This window comes from Ictidomys tridecemlineatus, chromosome 1, assembly GCF_052094955.1.
Source record: "Ictidomys tridecemlineatus isolate mIctTri1 chromosome 1, mIctTri1.hap1, whole genome shotgun sequence".
In the NCBI taxonomy this organism is placed as follows: Eukaryota; Metazoa; Chordata; class Mammalia; order Rodentia; family Sciuridae; genus Ictidomys; species Ictidomys tridecemlineatus.
This window is the reverse complement of record NC_135477.1, coordinates 231,173,335-231,200,259: the sequence shown is the minus strand read 5'-3', so window position 1 is coordinate 231,200,259 and position 26,925 is coordinate 231,173,335. Positions and strand designations below refer to the sequence as shown.

The 26,925-nt window shown below is 33.2% G+C and overlaps 1 protein-coding gene across 5 annotated transcripts in view; it reads left to right on the top strand.

The window, feature by feature from the left end:
* Cdh18 (cadherin 18) overlaps window positions 1-26,925 on the top strand; it is a 903,781-nt gene that overhangs the window by 164,507 nt on the left and 712,349 nt on the right. For 2 of the 5 annotated variants that reach the window (XM_078016876.1, XM_078016867.1), the window contains exon 1: window positions 25,754-25,942. The exons of the other annotated variants lie outside the window; for them this stretch is intronic. The gene's annotated coding sequence lies outside the window, so the exon portion shown is untranslated. Of the gene's footprint in view, window positions 1-25,753; window positions 25,943-26,925 lie in introns of those variants that run through there. 5 annotated transcript variants of the gene reach the window in all.

Below are 26,925 nucleotides of genomic sequence, written 5' to 3'. Positions count from 1 at the left end.
AGTTTACTATGCATCAGACAGTCACCTAAAAATTTAACATAACAACCCTGGCTTTTTGAAATAGATCCATAATTTATCTGTCAAATAGTGAGATATGTGTTATTATTCAGGTTTATAGATGAAGAAATTAAAGTTGAGAATGCTTAAATACCTTCCTGAAGTCATATAACTGGATTCATGACAAAGAATTTGAACCCAGATTCGCCTTACTTCAGAACCTCTAGATTTAGCTGTGGTGCAAAACAAGTTCAAAGATTAATTTCTAACATACTTTCAGCCCATCCATCAAGATACTATTAAATTGACAAATATATTTCTAAGAGATACTATATTTTAGATCTAGCTATTTCCTTTGTGCTATTTCTCCCCTCATTTTGCAAAGATATCTACTTTGTGCCTTTAGCCATCAATCATTAGAAGCCACAGTCCAACTTTTGCTGAGAGAAAACAATAAAAACACTTGAGATACTTTATGGAATTCAGATATTGGAACAAGTTGCAACTGTTCCATCATATTACCTTGTTTTTTTTCAGGTTCCATATAGGAGGCCAATTTAGCTTCAGTGATTGGGGTCACAACCTAGGGCTAGCAGGCTCACTCCTCTTTCTTTCTCCTTTCCTTGTACTGATCTGGCCAGGAATAATTTATGGTTGATTTTCTCATATTCATTTTTAACAGAGTATCCATAGTCCTACTTTTACATTTTTACTGACTACCTTTTATAATAGCTCGTTGGGTCTGTTTTTTAGAAAATTTCCTACATCTGCACATGTAGTAATTGTTAGAATGCATTCATGTATCTGAATATGATTTATTTATTCCATTTGCCATTTTATATTTATAATTAACTTAAAGAAAATATATCTACTCACATTTTCACAGAATATTTCTTTAGTATGTGTATATGTTTGAGTAGACAATTTTTAACTGTGTCATATTATAAAATAATAAAAAGGTCTTATAGCTTTTTGATGTGGCCATAGCATTCTGTTTTGAAGTTGAAAATATGATAGCCTCTAAATAGAATATGAAGTTGACATTTGTCACTGTTAGGAATTATTCCACATAACTTTACAAGAAAAAGGAAAAGTATGTATTAGAAGAAAACTACTATAAGTTTTTTATACCCTTCTGTGTTTGAGAGCTAATACAAATTTTACAGTTCTCCTATAAGTTTTATTCAAGATATCAACATTGAAGCTTTTTAAATACATTTATTAGGAATTCCATTGAATTTAATTTCTTTGGTAACAGCCGGTTTACAGAGAACATTAGCTAAACAAACACAATGCTCTTTTTCTGAAAGAACCATTATTGACACTCAGCCAATTGGCAGTATTCACAGTCCTATCTGTAAGGTCCTTAGTGGATCAAGATTTCTGGATAGTGCTGGGTAATTAAAGTCTGATAATTTTCCTTGATTTTTTTTCATGTTTTGAAATGTTTTCTCAACCCTTGTTTATTGAATTTTGACTAGAAAAGCCTCAGGTTGAATAAGACACCTAAGACATTGAAAGCCAAATGGTCCCGTTCTCAGATTCAAACCTGTGCTAGGATCTAACTATCTATGATTGTGAAGGGTTTTCATTCAGTTCATCTGCACTAGAATCACACTCCAGAGCACATGTGTTTGGCCTTACTGATGTCAAAATGCTTAGGAATTACCACACTTGAGTTTAAATTCTAGCTGGGGTGGAGATTTAACTCCATCATCCCATACTTGCCTAGCATGTGTAAGGTCCTGGGTTTCATCCACAGCACTGCAAAATAGATACACAGATAATAAATAGGTAGATAGCTATCTCCAGTACTATTTTAAGTTTTTTTTGCATAAATAATTTGATCTTTGCATGCAGAAATTTCTGTATACTAAACTACACAAGGCTGCTTTTATCATCCCTGGATGATGTGCCCTCAAAGAAATAGCCATCTATTAACAAAGTTGACAGAGGAAAGGATCCCCTTTCTTCAGCCAGATTAAGAGTTTGTGATCTCATAAAAAAAGTTTATCATGTTCTCACTTTTTTTAAGAAGGAAGGAAAATGAATATTGACCTAAACAGAAGCTTTTAAAAAAATCACAATCACATTGGGATGCTCATATAGCATGTGGTGGTAAATGTGAACTTTAATTCTGATATAAAGAGGCTGATATATAAGTCTTCTGAGTCATAGATTATTAACAATACATATGTTCTTTATTAGAAATATTAAAACAAATTTATAAAGTCTGAAACTTCAATTTAAAATTTTCTTTCACTCCTCCACATTTATATGTTGCAAAGGACATAAAGAAAATAGTGTTCCATATATTGTGATGTACTTACTATTGTATCTTCCAACTCATGGCAAACATTTTCTTTCACTCACTGTAGAATGTATCAGCTACTCTTCAAATACAGCTCCACAAAAATATTCTCTGTTCAACAACTGTCTTTCTGGATTTATTAAATACTTCTACAATGGCATAGACTTTAATTTTTTATGATTCCAGACATGAAAGCTTGAGACAGCTCAGTAAAGGGTCAACTTTCACTATGACAGCCTACAATTAGCTAATATATCAGGAATGTGCCTGTAATATGTAAAGAATTAACCTCAAGTGAACCAAGCAAGCTCATCATTTTGTACCTAAAACACTGTCACAAATATCTCTTCTCAATTATTTTTTGAAATTAGGTTTATAATGAAATGTCTTACTTGAAACAAAAATAGCAATGCAGAAGTAAATAAGTTGCAAGTTTAAAGAGATGAATTATTTATCCTTATCACACGATAAGGATAAATATTTTGCATGAAATTCCATTTTCAGTGCAATATCAAAATTACATTGGAAGAAAATATTGAAAAATATGCTGAAATTAGATATAGGACTATGAGTTTTTTATGGAGTAAGTTGTGTTATACTATCACACAAAATGACTAATTCAGACCCAGACTTCCTGTCACTGTGTGTATTGCCTGACTTGCTTATATACAATGATACCGATGATATGTACATCTAAAGGACATAATGTGTATGCTATTTTATTTATTCAATTATTTTCAATTTAAGTTGCTTATTTTTAACAGACTCAGAAAAATGTAAAATTGTACATATAAAAGGATACTATATAATATTATGTTACATGTATCTATTGTAGAATTTTTAAATCTCAGGGATTTATCATTTCATATATATATATATATATATATATATATATATATATATATATATATAACAGCAGAATGCATTAGAATTCATATTAAACATGTACAGTATGATTATTCATATCTCTAGTTGTATACAAAGTATAGTCACATCAATTTGTGTCTTCATACATATACTTTGGATAATGATGACCATTACATTCCACCATCATTTCTGACCCCATGCCTCCTCCCTATCCCTCCCATCCCTGTGCCCTATCTAGAGTTTATCTGTTCCTCCCATACTCCCCGTCCCCACCTCACTATGAATCAGCCTCCTTATATCAGAGAAAACATTCGGCATTTGGTTTTTGGGTATTGCCTAACTTTACTTAGCATTACATTCTCCAACTCCATCTATTTACCTGCAAATGCCATGATTTTATTCTTTTATTGCAGAGTAATATTCTACTGTGAATAAATGCCACATTTTTTATTCATTCATCTACTCAAGAATATCTAGGTTGGATCCACAATTTAACTATTGTGAATTATGCTGCTATAAACATTGATGTGGCTATGTCCCTGTAGTATGCTGTATTTAAGTCATTTGGGTATAGACCAAGGAGAAGGAAAACTGGGTCAAATGGTGGTTCCATCTCAGTTTTACAAGGAATCTCCATACTGCTTCTCAAATTGTCTGCACCAATTTGCAGTCCCACTAGCAATATATGAGTGTACCTTTTCCCCCATATCCTTGCCAACACTTATTGTTGTTTGTATTCATAATAGCTGCCACTCTGACTGGAGTGAGATGAAATCTTAGAGTAGTTTGGATTTGCATTTCTCTAATTGCTAGCAATGATGAGCATTTTTTCATATATTTGTTGATTGATTATATATCATCTTCTGAGAAGTGTCTGTTCAGGTCCTTGGCCCATTTATTACTTGGGTTATTTTATTTTATTTTGATGTTTAGCTTTTTGAGTTCTTTATATGCCCTAGAGATTAGTGCTCTATCTGATATGTGAAAAGTAAAAATTTGTTCCCTATGTAGATGTAGACTTTCGCTTCACCTCACAAATTGTTTCTTTTGATGAGAAGAAAGTTTTTAGTTTGAATTCATTCATTTATTGAATTTTGATTTTATTTCTTGCACCACAGGAGTCTTATTAAGGAATTTGGGGCCTAATCTGACATGTTGGAGCTTAGAACCTACCTTTTCTTCTATTAGACACAGGGTCACTGGTTTTATTCCTAGGTCCTTGATCCAATTTGAGTTGAGTTTTGTGCATGGTGAGAGATAATGTTTTAATTTCACTTTGTTACATATGGATTTACAGTTTTTTCAGCACCATTTGTTGAAGAGGCTCTCTTTTCTTCAATGAATGTTTTTGGTGCCTTTGTCTAATATAAGATAATTGTAATTTTGTGGACTAGTCTCTGTATCCTCTATTCTGTACCATGTGTACTTGTCTGTTTTGGTGCCAATACCTTGCTGTTTTGTTAGTACTGCTCGGAAGTATAGTTTAAGGTTTGGTATAGTGATGCCACCTGCTTCACTCTTCATGCTAAGGATAGCTTTAACTATTCTGGGTCTCTTATTTTTCCATATGAATTTCCTGACTGCTTTTTATATTTTTATGGGGAATACCATTGGGATTTTGATTAGTATTGCATTAAATCTGTAATGGTGTTCATGGTAATATGGTGATTTTTATAAATAATATATAAATCATACACCCACCCACACACACACACACACACACACACACACACACACACACACACATATATTTGGTACTGGGGATTAAACTCAGGAGCACTCAGCCACTGAGCCACATCCCCAGACCTACTTGTATTTTATGTAGAGACAGGGTCTCCACCAAGTTACTTAGCACCTTGCTGTTGCTGAGGCTGGCTCTGAACTCATAATCCTGCTGCCTCAGCCTCCCAAACTACTTGGATTATAGGCATAAGCCCCAACACGTGGCTAGAAAGTTGTATTTTATATGAAAATTAAAAACTGAATTTTATATTATGAACTGATATAAGTCCCTGTAATACTTATATTTCTATTATCTACTCATAATTCAACAATATATTTAGAGAAATTGATTTTTTATTGATGTGGAGTTCTTTCTTTTGTCTTCCCCATATAGTATTTTTCATTTATTATATTCTAGGACTTGTACTCACAATGAAAACTAAACTATTTGCTTTTAATTATGAATTTTCAGTTAAGTAGTGAGAAACCTATACAATATTTCTTATTGTTTCCTTATTGATTAAATTATAGCAACCATTTAAAGAATATCTTGGCAGGTGGAAATTACTGGAAAGAATTATGGATAGCAGTATAGACACCACCAATGCATTCACCTACTCTGTACCAGCTGCACACACTTTAGACATAATTGTGATGATCCTGTGTATTAATTCACAAATAAATGTGAATACACAGAAGAAAATAAAAAATTTAATACGAACCATAACAGGATCATAAATAGAAAGAAAGGTAAGAAGGCATATGAGAAAACCATAAAGTAAAAATTTTAAAAGAGTAAAATAGAGAGTGTAAGGATGAAGAGAAGAGAGAAAAAATTAGGAGAAGAAGAAAGGAGAGGAATAAAAGAAAAGTGAAAGAATAGAAGAAAGGAAATGAAAGGAAGCAAAAAATTATTTCTAGTTTATTTTCTTTAAATTTCTTTGCTACTTGATGCAGTAGATTTTTAAGTCCATAGTGAGAAATGATCACATTATTTAGTCTCATTATTTATGTAAATATCTGTTAAATAAATTAACACATGTATGAATTTTGCAAGTTCATTTTGAATGTAGTTGATGAACTCAACTAATGAAATTCTGCTTCCCACCACACGGAGGGGAAGCTATTGTTTACTTCAATTTTTTTCTCATGAGGTATGTTTCTGAAATCTTCAATAGCTAGACTGGTTACAAAGACAAAAAAATTGTAGAGAGGAAATTAAGTATATTAACTTTATTTATATGTATCAGGGAAGAGATTATGGTCTACTGACCAAAAACGTTTAAAACACCACATTATTTAAACTATATATATATATATATATATATATATATATATATATATACCAATACTTATGTCTCAGGGATTTGATGTGAAGGAGGTGGTCTCTAGTGAAGATCAAAGTGATTCTATTCGAAACAAAGATTCATATAGCAAGATCTATAATATACTTGGGAACATTGATATAATATGGTTCAGTCATTGTTGTTGTAGGCTTTCTTGTGTCAGAAACTTTTTATTTTTACTTTCTAATACTTTTCTGGGACAGTAAAGAATGCACAGAAACATTTTTACTTACTGCTGTCAGCTGTCAGTTTGACTGCATGTCTCAGCTCTGCTTCCCAAATAGCAAATAATTAATGCACATAGTCCTCCAGGAAGTAAATAAATGTAGATTTTAAGTATAATTATTTTTCCCAGGCACAATAATTGAGAACCACAAAAGTGAAAGATTGCATGAATTTCATAAAGCATATATAAAATAAATGTATTGAATAATAAAGCCAGAGCAACTGAGATGAAGGAAAATCCAAAAAGCTACAAGAGGTGGTAAGAATAAGAATGATACTTGTACGTAAAACTGATGACATTACAAAGTGACACTTTTTACTCTCACAGTCCAATATGGTAGTCACAAGCCTCAAAGAGGTATTTAAATTAAATTTAACTAGTCACATTGTGAGTGCTCCATTCTAATGCTAAAGAATTATCTTAGTGCATGCACTTCAAAGCTAGTTGTACTTACTGAATTCACTCTTTTATGACATTTAATTAAATGTGTGTGCAAAATGAAGTTGAGTCTTAACTATAGATGTACACATTGTTATCATGGTGTTTTTTATTGGATAGCTTTTTCAAAAACTGCCATTATTATTTTTTTATTTATGAAATAACATTCAGAGAAAAGCTACATCTTTCTCTGAAGTTTTGTTTATTCATTACAATATTTGGATTAATGATTCCTGGTTCTAAAAAAACCCAGTTTAAATTGAATCGATATAAAGAATGCTGGAAAGAACTAGAAAATCCAGTAATATGTTTGGCAACTGCACCATGAAAAAGGAGACAAGTTTCAGTCAATGTAGCTCTTTTTGGAATACCTGAGGAATCCATAGATTGGACTCCAACTCCAAGGTGTCTTCAGATCTCTCCTGGTCCAAAACAGCAATTGAAGAGAGCTTCACAGAGTACCTCTGAAAGTGAGAAACTCAAGATTAGTGATTTCTTGCTAACTGCATCCTGTTTTACTCATTCAATAAATACTTGCCTTCTTCCAAAAGCCACCTTAAGTAATCTAATCCTCATTCAATAAATTCTGAATAATATAGTTCAATATTGATGTTAGTTTGTATCCCCTGGGAAGGTCTACAAAAATGAGCCAGGGATAAGGCACTTGTGCTTGTGAGTTTTGGTTGAAAACACAGGAACTGAGTTCAACAGACCTTTAATCTACTTTTTTAAATGTGTCAGCAGCAGAAGAAGAAATCTGCCTTCCTAAGCCTCCATATCCTTGTGCACTCAAACCATTAAGCATACCACATAGTGTGTGGTAAGCATTCAATGACTGCCTTTTGCAGGAAGTAGACTAAGATCATCAGTATGCTCATTTCTGTCTTTGTTCTTTGGTGCTTAACACTTTTTCTGATATATTTGTCAAAATCTCTGATTATTTTATTACTTAGTAATTTGTATCTTGTTTGATTTTAAAACAGTTTTGTAAAAGTGTTTCTTAGTGCTCACAATATCTTTCAGGAACATATAATTAGGGCTACTTAATAATGAGTACTAGAGATTGCCAATAAGATGCCCCATGAAATATTTGATCATTTATTCAGTGTGATAGCTCTATACTTCTATGTTTATTCATTTGTTAATTTGTAATTCTACTATATGAAAATCACAAACAGTCTTGGTTCTACCAAAAATTCCCTTTTGTTTTTGTGAAGGAGACTGAAATTGGGCCATTTACTTCACTATTGATATTTTTTTTATTACAAATGTGAAAACATGCTCAAAATTTAAAGTGATGAGTTGCAAAAATTTCATAGATCAATTGTAACACAACCTCAGAAGCACAATTTTTTTTTAATCAAATGGCAGTTATTTGAGAAAACAAGGAAAGACAGATATGAAATATAAGAAATGGGATTAGGATTTGGTACAATAGTAGCAGGTTGACAACAGGATTCTTTGAATTCATAGTGAAAGACCCCCGTCCAATGAAAGACCCCCGTATCCCTGTCCAAGGAGAATCACACGAAACACTGGCTGCAAAAGCAAGAGGTTGGTTTATTGGGACACAGGCGCCTGCGGGTGCCCAGCAGAACCTCAGCCGGAGCTTTGGTGAACTGGCACACCGGACTTGGGGATACAGAGATTTTTATAGGGTTTGGGACAGGTTTCGCGCGCGCGGGAAGCAACAGGTTTCTTATTGGTTTGTTTAAATCTAGCATATAGGCCACCTAGGGGGTACAGGTCTGCATTCCAAAAACCACAGGTCTGCATTCTATTCTTTCTGTTCCTGCTTATCTGTTCCGGTTTATTCATTTATGCCTCAGGATGCAGGTGCTCTGTTCTTCAACCGGTTGTCCGGAGAGCATGCCTGGTGCCTGAACCTGTTTATGGCCTGCCTGGTATCTTGGTTTCATATCTTGGCCTTAGGTAACTAGGCTAACTGGGCTAGGGTCTTTCATTAGGGCATTCCAAACAAAGGGAATAGCATTTTAAAAGGTCCCGAGGAAGAAATGAACAGAGCATGTGCCATTCTCTACCCATCAAAGCAAAAAACTTACTGCACATTAATTTCATGTGTGTCTTGCTGAATTTTTATTACAGCATCCATTACAGGAAGATCTTTAAAAAGTGACTGAATGACTGATCCCCATGATTTACACAGTCAGAATAAGGCTTTGGGTAATGGTCCAAGGACACTGGATGTGAATCTCAGCTCTTTACTTCTCTATGGTTTAGTATTTTAATCTCTAACCTGATAACAGTAACTATAGTGTAGATTTGACATAAGAATTCAATGTATGAACAGATACAAATTATTTAATAAAGTCATATTACATAAGATGAAAAGATGAAGATGATAAAGATGAACTAACTTATCTGAATACAAAAATGCTGTGTTAATTTCAAGGGAAACAATGGTCATTATTTGCTGAAAGTAAATCTTTGAAGTCTATATATCTGTAAAAACAGAAGACAATGATAACTGAAAATTTATTTAATTTTCCTTAAGTGAAAGTTTGATTTTCATAGTATTTTACTTCTGCTTCTAACATCCAGTGGTAGAAAAATCTGATCTTAACAATCAGACATGCAGAGATTACCAGTGGCCCTCCGTAGCTCACACATGGCACAGAGTGTTGCTACAGTTTCGTTGGACAAAACAAAAGCAAAGTTTGTATGATTATCCACATTCCACAATAATTCCTCCACACTGGCTTCTTCTTTCACAATGGGATACAGGAAAGCTTGTAGTATTATTGACAGCAAAAGGCGACTTTGTAACATTTCACAGTAAGTGAAAAAACTAAAATGAAGAACCTGGTGTCTGATATTGCAAGCGAGCATTTTCTGAGAAAGGAGCAATAATATACTTGGGAATTTAAAAGATACCAAGTGAATTGTCCTTTTATTTTTCTCTTTATTTAGATAACATCTTGTGTCTTTCTAAATTTTATTTCTTTCTTTTTGCTCATTGCAATTAGTGTAGGATATTTGTACCCACATTTGAAAGACAAATGTTGTCAGTTTTTCTATCTCTTTATTTTCCTGTGTGTGGCAGATAAAACAATTTGGATTCCATTCAATAGAGACTATATTTCCTTTCAATTTCTTTCTTTTTTCTTTCTGCATTGGGATTTAAAAGACATTCTGTTATTCCCTCATCCTCCATCCAAGGAATAAAAATCAATTTCCAGGATTTCTATAGCTCTTTTTTGGTTTCCATAGCAGTCAAGGGCAAACTGAGAAGAAATAGGAAACAAAAAAAAAAAAAGATTTATTTCCAAGTCTAAGCAAAAGCTGAGTCCCAAGATAAAAGAAAAAGCCAAGCATAATGAGGAAAAGGGAAAGCAAAAGAAAGAAAGCCACTATAGGTCCACACTGAACATGGCCTTTGTTCTGAGAATTCAAAGAGTAATAAATTATAAGAGGACACAGGACATCATTTGTGTCACTGAAGCTGTACCTACTGCTTGACTGGGGCACTGAATGACAATACACAGACGGAGGGCGAAGGGTTTATGAAATGACGTGCCAGCTCCCAGGATAGGACGTGAAATGTGCACTTGCTGTTGGCACCAGAACTCGAGCTTTGTTTGATCCAATGCTGGTGCTACATGTGCTCACTCTGGTTTTTCTGCCAAAGTTAGATGCTCAGATCTGAGAGCTTAAATTTATCAAGTTTTAGCACTCTCTCTCCAAAGCCAAATGATAATAGTATAAAAAGATACTTTCTAAATTCCAATTCAAAAGTAGAACTACTGCATTAAAATAAATTCACTCTCCTCAAAAAATCCACATATGAAATGTTACTCTGTCAATGATTTCATTTAAAAGATGCTTAGAAAGCTGTTTCTGTCTCTGCTTCCCCCACTCCAATTTGGAGTCATGTGGATGTCCTCTGGCTTTCAGATGTAGACATAGATTTATTTTCTGTCGGAAACTCTAGTCATATCCTGTGATCTTTTTATCCACTTTAACATAAACAGTGATTATTTAGAATGACATTAAGGTGATTGTATTCTATGAAATAGACTTCAGCTAATTAAAAAAAAAAGATTGTTGTTTTGATGTAAGCTATGATCTCATTGAAACATGTTATCGTGAGGGCACAAAATTGTTTTGTATTTTACCATATCAAAGCTCTTTCACATCTTCTTCTCAATACAGCATAATCATAATACAAAACTCCACAGAAACTCTCAAAACTCACTCTAATAAGGAGCACTTAGTGCTCACACATTACATTTTGAGAATCCTACAGTCTGTATCAGCAATTTCCATTGTCTTGCTGCACAATGGAATCATATAAAAAGCAACATAAAAAGTACTTTTGCCCTGACCCAACCCCAGACCAATTATATCAGAATCTCTGAAGGCAAGGTTTAGCATTAATGCTTTTTAAAAACTTTCCAGCTATTCTAATGCACAGAGTTGCAGAGTTGAGAATAGTAATCTATATTACAGAACATCCTGTGTTTGATGGAAACAATGGAGGCTATGCCAAGTGAATAAAAGCAAGTATAACAATTCTATATTGATCACCCTAAAAAGTCACACACATACACACACACACACACACACACACACACACACACACATTAGCTGTCAAGTCACTTGATAGTTTTTGGTACAATGAGAATTATGAATATTATAAAACACCACCAGATTTTTTTTTTTAGTTTTACTTCACTTTGCTTTGTTTTTAATGTATATTTCTTCACAGGAACATGACAATATGAAGAATACCAAAATTTAAGATTTATTTGTACCTGGAAGGGGAATATGTACTGCAGTATACTGTCCTGTAATTATCATGCACAGCTTGTGTGCTACCAAAAAATAAAAAGTCAAATACCATCTCTGCTTAACCCTCCCCTGCATCCCAGAATTAGAAATCTGGTTGTACCACCAATTACTTTCTTTGTGTGACCTAACACTGTAGGCCAGGGCTTGTGTTTGTTGCTATGTGATCTGGCACAATGGGGATCAAATTTCCTATTCTGGTATCAGGATACAGAAGCTTCAACTTTTCTCCTATTGTCATGGGGACAGTGTCCTTGAAGTTTAGTGACATTAATTTCATCAAACCCAGTCTTTGTACCAGAGACCAACTTTTTTCTTGAGAAGCTAAAATGTTGGGTATCAGTCTTGAACAAGCTAATACTGATCCACTGTCTTCGCTTCTCTCCTTCAAAGAGAAATTCCTTTCCATTCTGACAGTAAGTCAGTCAGATTAGCTCATGAGGCTGCGAGGTTAATTACTAGCAAACAAAGTGACACTGGAGCTGCTTAAAGTGCTCAAGTATCATCCTAAGGGTGCAGAACTCACATCAGGGAAGGACCATGTTTAAGAAAAGACAGGATATGCATTGATGCATTGTCTAGTTGAGGATGTCTAAGAAATGTGGTCTTCTACACAACCTGTATCTACCTACAGCTTGCAGTAATTGTCCTGCTGTGCCTGACATACCAAACATCCTTGAGGAAGGAAGAACAATTCTGCATGTTTGCTTAGTCATAGGTTCTAGTGAAACATCTTCTACTTAGTTGGCATTAACTGAAAACAAATGAACTCTAAGTGTCAGCCAATATGTACAGAAAATCAAATGAGGGCTAGGAATTATTCAAAGTATTTCTATTGATTCACTCATTTTTCCTCATAATAACATTCTGCCAAAATTATTATTTTCCATCTTTTATTGGAACAAATTGTGGTACTAAAGATAAAGTCACTCACCAAAATGAAGAGGCATGTAAATAACAGCTGGTTTCAAATTATGCAGTCTGAATCCAGGATCTTTACTGCTGGTGCCATAAGCATTTTTGAATGAACAAATGAAGTTCAATTTGTGACAAGTGAGCAATAGGGAGAGTGGAGAAATTAGTTAGGATGCCAGCTTGCAATCATGAATACATCTTACTTTATGACATCATTGGAATAGGACAAAGTGGTACAAGATTAAAGTACATCCAAAAGATACTTTGGAGCTTGAATTAGCAAGACTTGGTGATGGAATTGTTGTGGTGGATAAGTAAGAAAGACCTATCAATCACTATGCTCTATTTTGTGCAGAAAAATAGGGAGCACTGGAGATAAAGGAGGTGAGTGTCAGGAAGATAGTGAATTTAGTTTTGGACATGATAAATTTGAGAAGACTATTGTATTTCCGTGGAAGTGATCAAGCAGCTTTTTCTGTATTTCATTTATTTCCCTTCTGCTGTCCACTGAAAATACTTTGGCTGGAATTTTGAATTCACTATTCCATTGAATCTGTGGGCATAAAGTAAATTATGGGGAAGTAAAATGGAGAAGAGGTGTTCAGAAGGCACCCCACGTATCTTGTCACTTAGAACCCGGGTAACAAGACCAACAATTCATATCCAGTAAGTCTTCCTAGAGAAGTAATCACAACAGGATGCCTAGAATTAGGGACTCCTAAGTATAAACAAGATAGAAGAAAGGCAAAGTGTATTTTAATAAAATAAAAATAAAATGAAAAAAAAAGCTTGATGATTACCAAGGATTTAGTAGATGTCATTTAAAAATACAAAGAAACTTACATGTTTTATAGTGTGGATGTTGTAGAAATAATACTGAAGTTACTGAAAAAAGGTTTGAGCTGGTGTGTGAGATAAATTTTTACTTAATTACTAAAAGTCATTCATTTTAAATCATTCATCAATCAAATCTTGTCATGATTAAACTATGACAATAAGCATGTGAATAAAAATTTGGGAAAGTAAACACATGGTGACTTTAAACCTAGGATTAAAAAAAGAACACTTTTCTTAAATACATAGAAATTCAGCATGACTTTCCATAGGAGACCAGGCATTGTTATGCACCGAGTGTGTGTGTTCCCTCTGTTGAAACCCAAGATAAAACGCAATGGTGTTTGGAGGTAAAGTCTTCAGGAGGTATGCAAGGCAATTAGGATGAGGTTAATAGACCACAGAATTGTACCTCTAAAATCCTAGCTACTCTGGAGGCTGAGGCAGGAGGGATTCAAATTTGAGGTCAGTTCTGAGAGCATACTTTGACCTTATCTCAAATTTAAAAATAAAAATTGTCTATGGCTGTCACTCAGTGTTAGCATGCCCCTAGCTTAAATGCCCTGTACCTATAAAAAATTAAAAAAAAAAAAGGTGAGACTGTGACAGGTAGCAGGTCTTTTTGATGGGATTAGGGTCTTCATAAATAGGATGCCAGAACACTGCTCCTCTTTTTCTGCCTCTGTTATGGAAGGATACAACAAGAAAGCCACCATCTGAAAGATGGAATAAATCTCCACTAGAACTCAGCCAAATTGGCAACCTTATACATTTCCATTGTTTGAATCAAATAAACTATCATATTTTGTTATAGCAATCTAAGCTGATATGACAGGCATTAAAATATTTTAACCACAAATTAAATTTAAGAGTCACTACAGAGAGTCTTGATTAAATTTCATAAATCCTACTTTATGCAAATACTTTTCTAAACCTGTGCCTAGTCCATCCTCAGGAAACAATACTGTGTCATTGAGTGGCTACCGTTTTATTTTTAGTCAAATACCAAATGCTCAGATCCCATGTAGCAAATACCATCCTACTTTTGTATATGCACTACTAATACCATTATCCACTTTCCATTAAAACTGTCACACAGTATATTATCAGGAACACTAATAGCTGCAGGAATAAGATTTAGATAATTTAATATAGATATGACTATGTTTTAGATACAGGTGTAGAATGTTGATACATAATCACTTTCCAAACTTCAGCAATTTAAAATACACAGATAAGAGTCTGAAAATATATTGTAATACCAATTCTCAATTTTAAGGTAATAACTCTATTTTATTTCCAATCCTGCACAAAATCCATACTTTTTTTAAGTAGAAAATACTCAGCATTCCTTAAAAATAAATATGCCCTCATAAAAAATATGTACTAGAAAATATCTTAATTCTTTATTAATTATGTTAAAAGGAAATAACTGAAACAGATGATGCATAAAAATCTTTTCAGATTATTTATTCAATGTGTATTGTATGTTGTGTGCACTCTTGTGAACACACAAATACATAAACTGTTTTCTATCCCCAATCACTTATGTAAAAATGGTTCAATTCACTAAAAATAATTACTGAGATCTCCAAATAGATTACTTTATAAGAACAAACACTAAAAATCGGAAAAAAAATAATGAAAGCATCTCCTTTCTCAACTGAACTTTCCTTCTTTATTTTAGGAGAACAAGAACAAGGAAAATGTGGATTCTGCCCTCCATCTGTCAAATATAGATTTTGTCATTTATGTAAAGCTACTGAATATTTGAGAATATTATCATTTTTATTTGCAAAATGGAAGTGGTCGTGCCTAACAGGATTTTAAATGGGTTAAATATTACTATTCAATATATCTAGCAGTTAACAAAGATATAATCATATTTGTTATCACATCACAAATGACGGCTATACAGAGAGATGAATAAGATGATACAGATACTTAACAATGCTTCAGAAACTAAAAAGTGAATAGATTTATTTTAGACAAGGATGAAAGGGAATCTGTCTTAAGTCTGTGGGAGTTTCACAGGCATCTAATGGAAAGGGGGATTTGAAGCAGCAGCAGTGGTCTAATGCTATTATACACCCTGGATGAAAGGCTCAAAGCAGGTAGATAAGAGGAGAGGACAGGAGGTGAGCCAAGGAAAGGTGAAACTGAAGTGTCCTGGGTTGTTTAGGTAAAGGAGACAAAATGACAGATTTTATATAAGACAGAGACATAATCCTAATGCTTTTGAAACTATTTTCACAGTGGTGCTACATGATGGTTTAGATATGAATTTCCCCCCAAAATGCAAGAACTTTTAGAGGTGAAATGATTGGGGTATGAGAATCTTGACCTAATCAGTCCATTAATCCACTCACATGTATTCCCTGGGTGGTAACTGTGGGCAGGTAGGGTGTGTCAGGAGGAAGCAGATCCCTGGGGGCTTGCCTTTAGGTACATATTTTGTTGTTACTGCAAGGAGCTCTCTCTATTCCTTGTGGTCATTCCCTGAGCTGCTTTCCTCACCAAGCTCTTCACCATTATGCTGTGCCTCACCTCGAGCCCCAAAGAATGGAGTTTATTGTCTATGGACTGAGTCCTCTTAGCCCCAAATAAACTTTTCCTTCTCTAACATTGTTCTTGTCAGAATTTTTAGTCACAGCTGTGAGAAAGATTACTAAAACATGCTGAGACCAGTTGGAAGTGTTGAAATAAGCAGCAAGTGAGCTGATACAGGTTAGAAAGGGTGCTACCAGAAGGGTAGCATTGGGAACACAAAGAACAGGGCACAGGCAGGTGGAACACAGAACAGAAGCAAAGCCTCCCCAGGTCCCATTTTTACCATAACCTTGTTTTTCTCCTATTGCAACCACTCTATCAATGGTACTCCATTTCCATTCCTTTTTCTTTGCCTTATAAATCCTAGTAAAGTCCAACTTGAATCCCATATGGAGCATGTGTTGTGTACAAAGGAATATCTGGGTTCAGTGGAAAGTTTTGTCAAATCATAGATTTAGAACATTGGAAATTGAGTTTGCATGGAAAAAAGAAATTTAAAAAAAATTGTCAGATGTGCTCAGATCTTATGTTCTCTCCATGGCCAGATATCTGCTCACTGTGCTCCAAATAACTGGAACTCAACATCCTTAAAAAGGAATTCACCAGGGGACTGGGGTTATAGTGTAGCTCAATGGTACAGCACTTTCCTAGCATCTAGAATACCTTGGGAGCTCCTGAGTTCCAAGCCAGCACCACAGAAAGAAAAGAAACCCAGCATTCTTTCTCCCAATTCTTGCTTCATATTCTTTGAACCTTGTCAATGGTGTATCCATCCACCAAATCCAAGTAGAAACAATGGAATTTTCTCCAATTTATAACTTTCATACATTTGTAGTTTGATGTCACCTATTAAGCGAATGGCAGCAAAAAATCAAATGACTAAGATCTTCCACTTAAAAAACCTGGAGCAAGTATAGAAAATATATTGATTTTTTTTTAATAGCTGAGTAGTTAGTTCAGATGTTTCCAAGGCATTGTATAAATAGTATCTTTGTTAAGGTATTCCTATTATTAAGTTCTCTAGTAAAAGTTTCATTCCATTAAGTTCACCCCCACTTTATGTTGGAGTTGTGCCATGTTATATCAAACCTATAAATTGGTTTGGCTTCAAGAACAGTGAATGTGAGTTACACATCTTACTCAAAAAGGAATCTTGTCTTATGACCAAATAAGTAAATTTAAATTTGATGTGATTTTTTATAATTCATGTTTAACTTAATTACATTCCTTGATGTTAATTTGCTATTTTAACTTTGGGAAGGATATATATATATATATATATATATATATCTTATTACATTGTCCAATATGCATATGATGGGCTTTTGGCAAGGATGAAAATTGTAATTTCTTTTTATTGTGTTGTTTACAGACAATTAAAATTGTTTTTGAACAACTTTTGTACTAATGCTTACTGTAGTCCTTCTAGTATATTTATTCTAGTATTACTTATTGATTATACGCTCTAAGACTTATTTAATTTTTTTCTCATTTTGTTTACTTTGATTAACATGGAAACAATGTAAAATAATGCATTATAATGTGATTTGAAAATGTTTGTTCAGATAAACAAACCTATAAACTAAAAATGAAGTAGAAAATATAGATTCAGTTCTAAAACAACATGTAACAAGTAAGGTTTTTGTTTTTTATATATTTCCCAATGTAACTGTAAACTAGACAGTTCATAAGGTTTAGAGCTATAGTTATCTCTTTTGAGGAGAAGAAAGGCAAAGTATTTTCTAATTAAACCATATTCCTGCCAAAGATAGGTGTTCTCAATATATTTAAAGTATCCTCAATTTATTTATAGTCATAAATATAGCTTATTTATGACCCCCAAAATACTTGAAATCCGTGGACAATAAGTTTACAATTTTAATGTCTTAAACATTTATATCAATAATCCATATTTAATGTTAGGTAACTCTGCTTACAGTTATTTTCAATTTAAAATGGCTTCTGTCTCCTAAGTTGCTTTTTAATAATTAATTATTTTAGCAAAAATTTTGGTTCTGACTTTGGCATACAGATTAAGTTTTCTATGTTATACTAGCACAACATAATTTTGCAGCTAGTCCCTCAATTTCTTACTAAAGCCATTTATTTGAATTGTTACCATTGATAAGTCATACACTTATTTCATGAAAAATTGAAAGAAGAATTTGTAATATCAGTTATGCTGATATAATTAAGTGCAAAAATTTTGATGTGATTACTTTCTTCTATTAATGCTTCTAGTTTTTCTTTAATATAGATTCTCTCTATATGGGCATATCCAAGTCGCTTAGTATTTTCACATATGCTAGTATAAAAACTTACTGATTTTAAATATTCAATTACAATGATTTTAAATCCTTCTTGTCTTTAAATATTTCCCTTTAAAATTAAAATTTATATGACTACAGAGATAGGTGAATAAAATATTTGTTTTTCTTGTTTTATATTTCTTCTGTAAAAAATTTTAAAGAGGTCTATCTAGAAGCTTTACCTATGAAAAATATAAAATAATAATAATAATATAATTTTGAAAGTAATTATTCCCATAAAAGAACAAGCTTTCCTAATAGACAAAATTATTAAAAGTATGGTTTGGCATATTTAATCTGCTAATTACGTCGTCTCGAGCACATGTCCAAGGATAAACCCAGATTTGATGCTATTGCTTGGATTCGGTTATAAGGAATATTCCATCCAGAGTAGGGAGAAATTATATGCATTGTTTTATTTAAATTTTTGCCATTTGGCTTCTAAGCCTGAGGGCAGAGTTCCAACCAAATTGTAAGTAGGAAGGATGCCAACCTAACAGATGAGCTGAACATGTCAAAGCCAAGAGGCCATGCTCACATATCAAATGTGTTTACTTAGGGCAGGGATCCCACTTCTAAATCTTCAAACATGCTCAGAGGATTCGTGCCAGCATGAAGAGGTTGTTCCTCCTTTAATTCATCTGGAGTAAATATTAACCTTGAATTTATTTTTAGGTGTATATCTTACTCATAAAGGGAAGCTATCTTTTTTAAACTGTAGAAAGAATAAGTAATTTTAGATCCATGCATTTATTTACTCTATCCTTATTCTATAATTTATCTAATAGTTTATTATAGTCCCTAAAATATAAGCACAACTAATGCAAAATTTTGTTTTGATTGTATTTATGATAAACTCTTACATATACTGAAGTGGCATAAGACATTGGATAGATTTTTAAAGGACATTAATAGATTTCCCCCCAATAATTCTATAATATTCACACAATACTCTAAATAGGCTGTAAATAATAACTTACACTTCAGTTTTACAAGATAGTATAAATCAATGTTTCATAAGGAAGAGACACTTTAATACAGATGACCATCAATAATAAATGTGAAAGTAATCATTTTAACTAATGTATTGAATCAGTGTTACATTTTTTAAAAAAATTGAATTTAAAAAAAATACATTATAGTGGCTGGGGATGTGGCTCAAGTGGTAACACAATCGTCTGTCATGTGCGGGGCACTGGGTTTGATCCTCAGCACCACATAAAAATAAAATAAAGATGTTGTGTCCACCAAAAACTGAAAAATAAATATTAAAAAATTCTCTCTCTCTCTTCTCTCTCTGTCTTTAAAAAAATTACATTCTAGGAAATGCAGATAAGGATGTTGGAAAATTACTATATTTACCAAAATGGACTAATGTATATTCCAAGTTGGGTTTGAATAAATGTATAATAAAACCTGCTGAGTTTGATTCTGATTCACAAATACAGTTAAAACATTTTGATGACGACTTTTTCATAATTTACCAAATGGCAGAGGTATTAAATTTCAGGATTGCTAAGTATTTAAAGGCCAAAGTTTAAAAAAAAAAAAAGTGCCAAAAGGTAGATCAGTCTTTTAGCCATTTCCAGCTTAAGAGCAATGTGAACTCTCAAAAGACAAAATGCTATAAAAATAAAGCTTCTAGGTGCTTTATGTTCCATATGAAACCTAAATACTAATCTTGGTTGTTTTTGGTTAGTTTCCTACAACATTAGAAACACTTTCTATATAAGTGTTAGCATTTTATTAAATGATCAAAACATACTAATTTTAGAGGTATTAGAAAATATAAATGTACACAAAAAATCATTAATAATTCACTCCAAGTCCTATATGAGAACTTTGTGTATTTTTGAGAACACCTGAAATATATAGTATGGAAATCTGTTTCGTCCTCACTTAAAAATATATTGGGACAATATTCTAATTTCAAAAACTTTTCACTCATTCCATCAATTTCAAATATACAATATATTTCAGAACATGCTTGTTGGCAATTCTGCAACTTTAAAAATACTAAAACACCAGTGACTCAGGATGCTGAGGCAGGAGAATCTCAAGTTCAAAGCCAGCCTCAGCAAAATCCAGGCACTAAGTGAGACTCTGTGAGACTCAGTGAGACTCTGTCTTTAAATAAAATACAAAATAGGGGTAGGGTTATGTCTCAGTGTTCTGTTCGAGTGCCCCTGAATTCATTCCTGGGTAGCAAAAAATAAAAATAACCAAAGAAAAAATCTTGGCAATTTCCTTGAATTAATAGGAATTCAGATTAAAAGTCTGAGTGTTTTCTCATATTCTGACCCTGGGAAAATTGTTGTCTGGACAAATGGTACACATCTTCTAAGTATTTTGAATTGTCCTCCAGAAATTTAAGGCTAGTGAAAACTTACAGGGATAATTCATAAGCTGTGCTTCTCATCCTCAAAAAGAAACAAACCACTTGCTATAGTCATTTTTTTTTTATAATTTATCACTTGATAGGAAATAGAATGCCATTTTTCCTTCCTGAAGTCCCATAAAAATTATTTGGCCTAAGTTTCATTGAAAATTTTTTATATTATGTGAATTTTCTACTTGAGTATAAGCTATAATCATAAAAGTTTATTGTGCTTTGCCCCAGTGTTATCTCTAGAGCCTAAAATATTTTCTTGTGACAGGAGACATTTATATTCAATAATTTGTATAAATTAGCAATTTTTATTCATGTCTCGTTCTTATAAATTGCTCTATTGGAATATTTGTTACATGCTTGTTGACTTGTGAAAATTTAATTGATTATTTTTTGGGGGGTGGGGTTGTGATTTTACTGTATACTTACTTGTTATTCCCTTTTCTGTCATAGTTGATACAATTTTCTCAAATTTTGATATGTAAAATTTGTTTATAGCACTTAGAAATTCTTAAGTTTTCTATGTGTGTAATAAGAATTGTGATGCATTCTGCTGTCATGTATTTAAAAAGTAAAATTCTTAACTTTTATTTTATTTTATTTCATATTTTGTTACTGGGAATTGAAACTATGGGCACTTTAACACTGAGTTAAATATCTTGCCCTCTTACTTTTTTTTTTTAATTTTGAAATTGAGTGTCTTTAAATTGCTAAATATTGGCTAAGTTGCTGAATTTGACTTCAAACTTTCAATTCCTCCTCCCTCAGTTTCCTGAGCTGTTGGAATTGTAGACATGCATCACCATTCCCAGTTACATTCAATTTTATTCTTAATCACCAAATAATAATTTTACAAATTTATGAATTACAATTTCTTTCTTCTTTTTTTTCCTTTCCTACTTTACACTTTTACCTGTATGCTGTGATATAGTTTAATTCTGTATCTTCCTTTTTGAAGAAATAGATAAATATCTATCATTTTCCTTAACCTTTCATAAATATATATATATGTATATTTATATATTAATAAAGGAGAATGTATGATGTTATACCTCTAATTTATAAATGTTAATAACACATGTATTTTATTATACTATATAACATATATTATATGGCATAAGTATGTAATTCATAACATATATTTATCTTATATAATATATAATATTATTAACATTATTTATTGCATATATATTATATATACATATATATATAATTTCACTTGGAATTTTTTTCTAATATTTTTATCTTCATTTTTTAAAATTTATTTGTTCTAATCAGTTATACATGACAGCAGAATGCTCTTCAATTCATTGTACACAAATACAGCACAATTTTTGACTTCTTTGGTTGTACACAAAGTAGGGTTACACCATTTGTGTAGTCATGCATGTACCTAGGGTAATGATCTTCCTCTCATTCTACCATCTTTCCTATCTCCAGGCCCTCTCCCCATCCCACCCTCCCCTTTGGCCCATACAAAATTTCTTCATTTATCCCCATGCCCCCTACATATGTATTAGCATCCACTTATCAGAGAAAACATTCAGCCTTTGTTTTTTTGAGGATTGGCTTATTTCACTTAGAATTATATTCTCTAACTCCATCCATTTATGAGCAAATGCCATGATTTTACTCTTTTAATGCTGAATAATATTCTGTTTTGTATATATACCACAGTTTCTTTACCCATTTATCTATTGAAGAGTGTCTAGGTTGATTCCACAATTCGACTATTGTGAAGTGTGTTGCTATAAACATTGCTGTGGCTGCGTCCCTGTAGTATGCTCTTTTTAAGTTCTTTTGGTATACACCAAGGAGTGGAATAGCTGGGTCAAATGGTGGTTCCAGTCCAAGTTTTTAAGGAAAATCCATATGTCTTTCCAGATTGGCTGCACCTTTCCCTTACATCCTCTCCAAGATTTATTGTTGCTTGTATTCTTGGTAGGTGCCATTCTGACTGGAGTATGATGAAATCTTAGAGTAGTTTTGATTTGCATTTGTCTCATTACTAGAGATGTTGAACATTTGTTGATTGATTGTATATCTTCTTCTGACTTTCACTTCATTTTTAATTTTTTTTTTTTTAGTTGTAGATGGACACAATACCTTTATTTTATTTTTATGTGGTGCCTGAGGATGGAACCCAGAGCCTTCCACATGCAAGATGAGCATTCTATCACTGAGCTAAAACCCCAGCCCTTTTTCTTTATTTCTAGCTGGCTTGTAAACACTTTATTTTTAGTTTGTTTTCTCAGAAATAGATTTATATATATTTATGCATGCTAAATGTCTAGGTGTGTTTAGCTCCATTTTTTCTAGCTCCTACTCTATTCTGTTGACATTTTTTCTATCATTATAATAAGACCTGTATTTCATTGTCAATGCCTTTTAATGATTCATAAGTTTTATTTTATCTTTTTGCTAAGTAAATTACTAGAATTTGTAATATCTGTACAGATTCTTTACTCATTCTTCATGAAATAGATTTTGAGTTATCTTTTTATTTTCAATTTTTATTGGTTCTTAGTTATAAATAACATTTAGATTTATTTTAACATAATTATAAAACCATGGAATGTAATTTGCTCTAATTCAGCCCCCAGTGCTTCCTTTTTCCCTACCATCCTTCCTCCCCTGTTCCTTTCCCTCTTCTATAACAGTCTTTCTACTATTTACTTATATTTATTTGTAATTCATGCCTTTTAGATATACCTAAAAGAGAAATTCACTGTAGTATATTCATTCACACATAGGAAATTAGGTTCATTTCACTTTTATTTCCTTATTCATTCCTTCCCCACTTTTCCACTGATCTTTATTATTGATTCTTTATGGAATCCCCACCACTGAACATTTTTTTTTCTTTTATGTGGTTTTGAGATTTACTTCATACAGACTGTTTTTAATTCCCTACAAGTTTTTAAAACAAATTTTAAAGTTCTGTTTACAAAATGAGTATATTGATGGTCATATTTTAAACTAATATCAAGTACATTTTGCAAGTATATATACTATTAGATTTAGGAGAAGCTTATGCACATCTGGTAAACCAAAATCATTGAATGTGGGCTGGGTTTGTGGCTGGGTGATGGAGCCTAGTACATGGGAAGTTCTGAGTTATATCATCACAACCACATAAAAGTGGATAAATAAAATAAAAAAAAATAAAGATAAAAAAATCATTAAATATGCTAGTCAACTTTTAGCATTTTTAAATTTTGCTATTTGGACTGCAAAGAATTGCAATGATATGTGACTCCTGTCCTTTCATAGGTTTACTCTGTAGTACATTATTATTAGTGGCAAACATCTCAAGAGTTGGAGGTAAATATTTGGTTTGGGTGCTGGGGTTGTGGCTAAGTGGTAGAGCGCTTGCTTAGCATGTGCAAGGCCCTGGGTTCGATCCTCAGCACCACATAAAAAGAAATACGTAAAATAAAGATATTTAAAAAATTTGGCTTGCAAGTTATTCACACATTTAGGTAAAATTCTAGTTGCATAAACATTTAACTACAAATACCTAAATATAATTTTGCCTTACTTTTGAGATATTATTTTCCAATTTATGAAGTATATTATAAGGTGTTTTATTCTTCACAAAAGAAAAAAATCTTAGAATAAGCACTTTCCAAAGTGTGCTCCGTAATCCCCAGGAAAAAAAGTTCTTATAAAAAAAAATGCACACTTTGGCCAAAGATATTTTCATTGAAAGGAAAATTAATCTCTCATGCACAGGCTATACTCTTTCCACATGTGAAATGCCTCCTGCAGAATAGTGTGACATTTTGTAGAACACATGTTAGGTTTGGCAGAGTCCAGATAACAAAAATGAAATAATCAAGGACATGCCATTGCTTTCATAGGAGGACCCTATTGAGTTTCCAGGAGCATGTTGTGGGGAGTGCCAGGCTGACATTCCCCTGTTGGCTCACACACATGAAATGATTTTTACTATTATTAGTACTAAGTATGGAGAAATAGATGTGAAGTAAATTCATTGAATGAAATACTGGGGTAAAGAGAACAGAACTAGAAAAATTTGGAATAGCATTCAGACTAGGAGAGAATTCTGACTCTTTAAGGAAGAAGGGGAGGGAGGGCAGGGTGATTCTAAAAGGATTGCAGCAAGGCCCTTAGGCAATGCTTGACTCAATGTCATCTTCCAAAGCAATGTTCCCCACGAATGGACCACCTCACTAAACATTTTGTGCTCAGTCACTGCCTAAGAACATTTGTGAGTGGGTTAAGGATTTCATGTGCATGGGTTAAGGACAGCAGTGAAGGCGTGTTCCCAACCACAGGAGATCTGTTAGGAAGACCCTCATAATAAGCAACTCATTATATCCGATTGTTCTTCCAACCAAGATGCCACCACTAAATCTCTTCCATGCAAAATTTCTAATAGCTTTCCGAAGGATTCACTAAAACTTTGGAAGTCAATGGAGAGAATAAACATGTGATGTTATATGATTCAATTACACGTACTCACTGTTAATAAAATGATAAATTATTTGGGTACATTTAATGTGTTACATTTTTTTCCTAGTCAGCAGAATCTCCTCAATTTACGTCATGAATGCAAAGAGGTAAAATAATTTTATAAAATTGGATAGAAAAGTGCCACTCTCCAGTTTTATAAAGTTACACTCTAAAATGTTTCTTTTTATTGCATTATTTATTTTTTTCCTATAGTGAGAATTTGAAAGAATCCCCAAAACACTTTGAAAACTCTACATCCAAAGCTGATTAGTTTCTTTAATTTATGATTTAAAAAAATGTAGTTTGATGTTCCTTTAAACAATAGTTCAACATCTGATGGAAACTTGAAGCTAAAAGCATTTTTCCTAAGGAAGATTTTTTTTTTTTTAAAGAAAGCAAACTGACCAAGAAGCCTTTCAGAATTATTGAATCCTAAGATTAGGACAAGGGAGTCCTTTGCTTTTAGTACAGGGAAGCCTGTCTGCTTTCTTCCCTATTCTTCAGCTCTGTGGTAGAAAGGATGAAAGGATGAAGGAGCTCTTGGGACTCAGCTGATCCAGAGTGCCAGAAAAGACAAATTGCAGCTTTAAACAGCTGGGAAATAGTCACCAAAATGAATCACCCTTGCTAAGGTGGTAATGGCTGATTGCTCCGTGATAAGCGACTCCAGAGGGATTCTGTTGCCAGCAGCCTGAAGGTTGAGGACAAAAGCTCAGGAAGAAGTCTGATTAACAACAGCCTGAATTCTGGGTGAGTCAGAGAGAACATTCTAATAAAAGATTTTATGTAACACTAGGGCGGTTAGGATGAAGATTTAAACAGGATTTAAAGGGTAGTTTGGGCATGCATGTTGTTGCGCCTGCTTTGAGAGGATTTTAATATGTGTTTACCAATTCTGACTTTACTTATTCATTAATACAATTTAGTTAAAATACAGGAAATGGTGCATAATGCCCTATGAACTACCTATAATTTCATAAGGCCACACAAAAAGTGATCTCTGAAAAGCCTCACATCTCTGATAAGCACAGGATTATCAGTTAAACTCTTATGTTCCCTATATTCAATATCAAGATTCATGGCTGTCCAAATCAGTCAGTCCATCTACAATTCTACTTGTCCATATATACTATGGGAATAATGAAACCATCATTTTCATTGTTTGATGAAAAAAATAAAAAGTCACTTTTGAAGACACTGGTTGTCATAATGCAGAAAGTACACAACATTTCTTCCCTCTATACTGCTGAAGGAGATTGAGATCTACTTTATAAGCTTGTAGAATCACTACAGTTGATTTAAGATTCTGGGCTTCAGCAGTATAAATGAGGTAAGTGTTTCCTCTCTCACTGCCAGCTTCAGGAAAGATAACTTTAATGGAAATGCTGGGCTGCATAAAAAGTTTAAATAGCATAGATAAAACAAAACTCAAAAATATATTATGTCACTAACAGAATTTACTTTAGAATATGAATTGAGTTGTGATTCCAATACTCAGCTGGTGGCAACAAAACTGCATCTCAGGACACAGCCACTGAGACCTCCATTTCACAGTAGACTATGATATTGTGTCCCTTAGCTATTTGTTATTTATTTGTGGTACAGGGAATTGAACCCAGAGCATTTTACCACAAAGCTACATACCCAATCCTTTTTAACAATATTCTGTTTTGAGACAGGGTCTTGTTAAGTTGCTCTGGCTGGCCCTGAAATTGCTATCCTCCTAGCTCAGT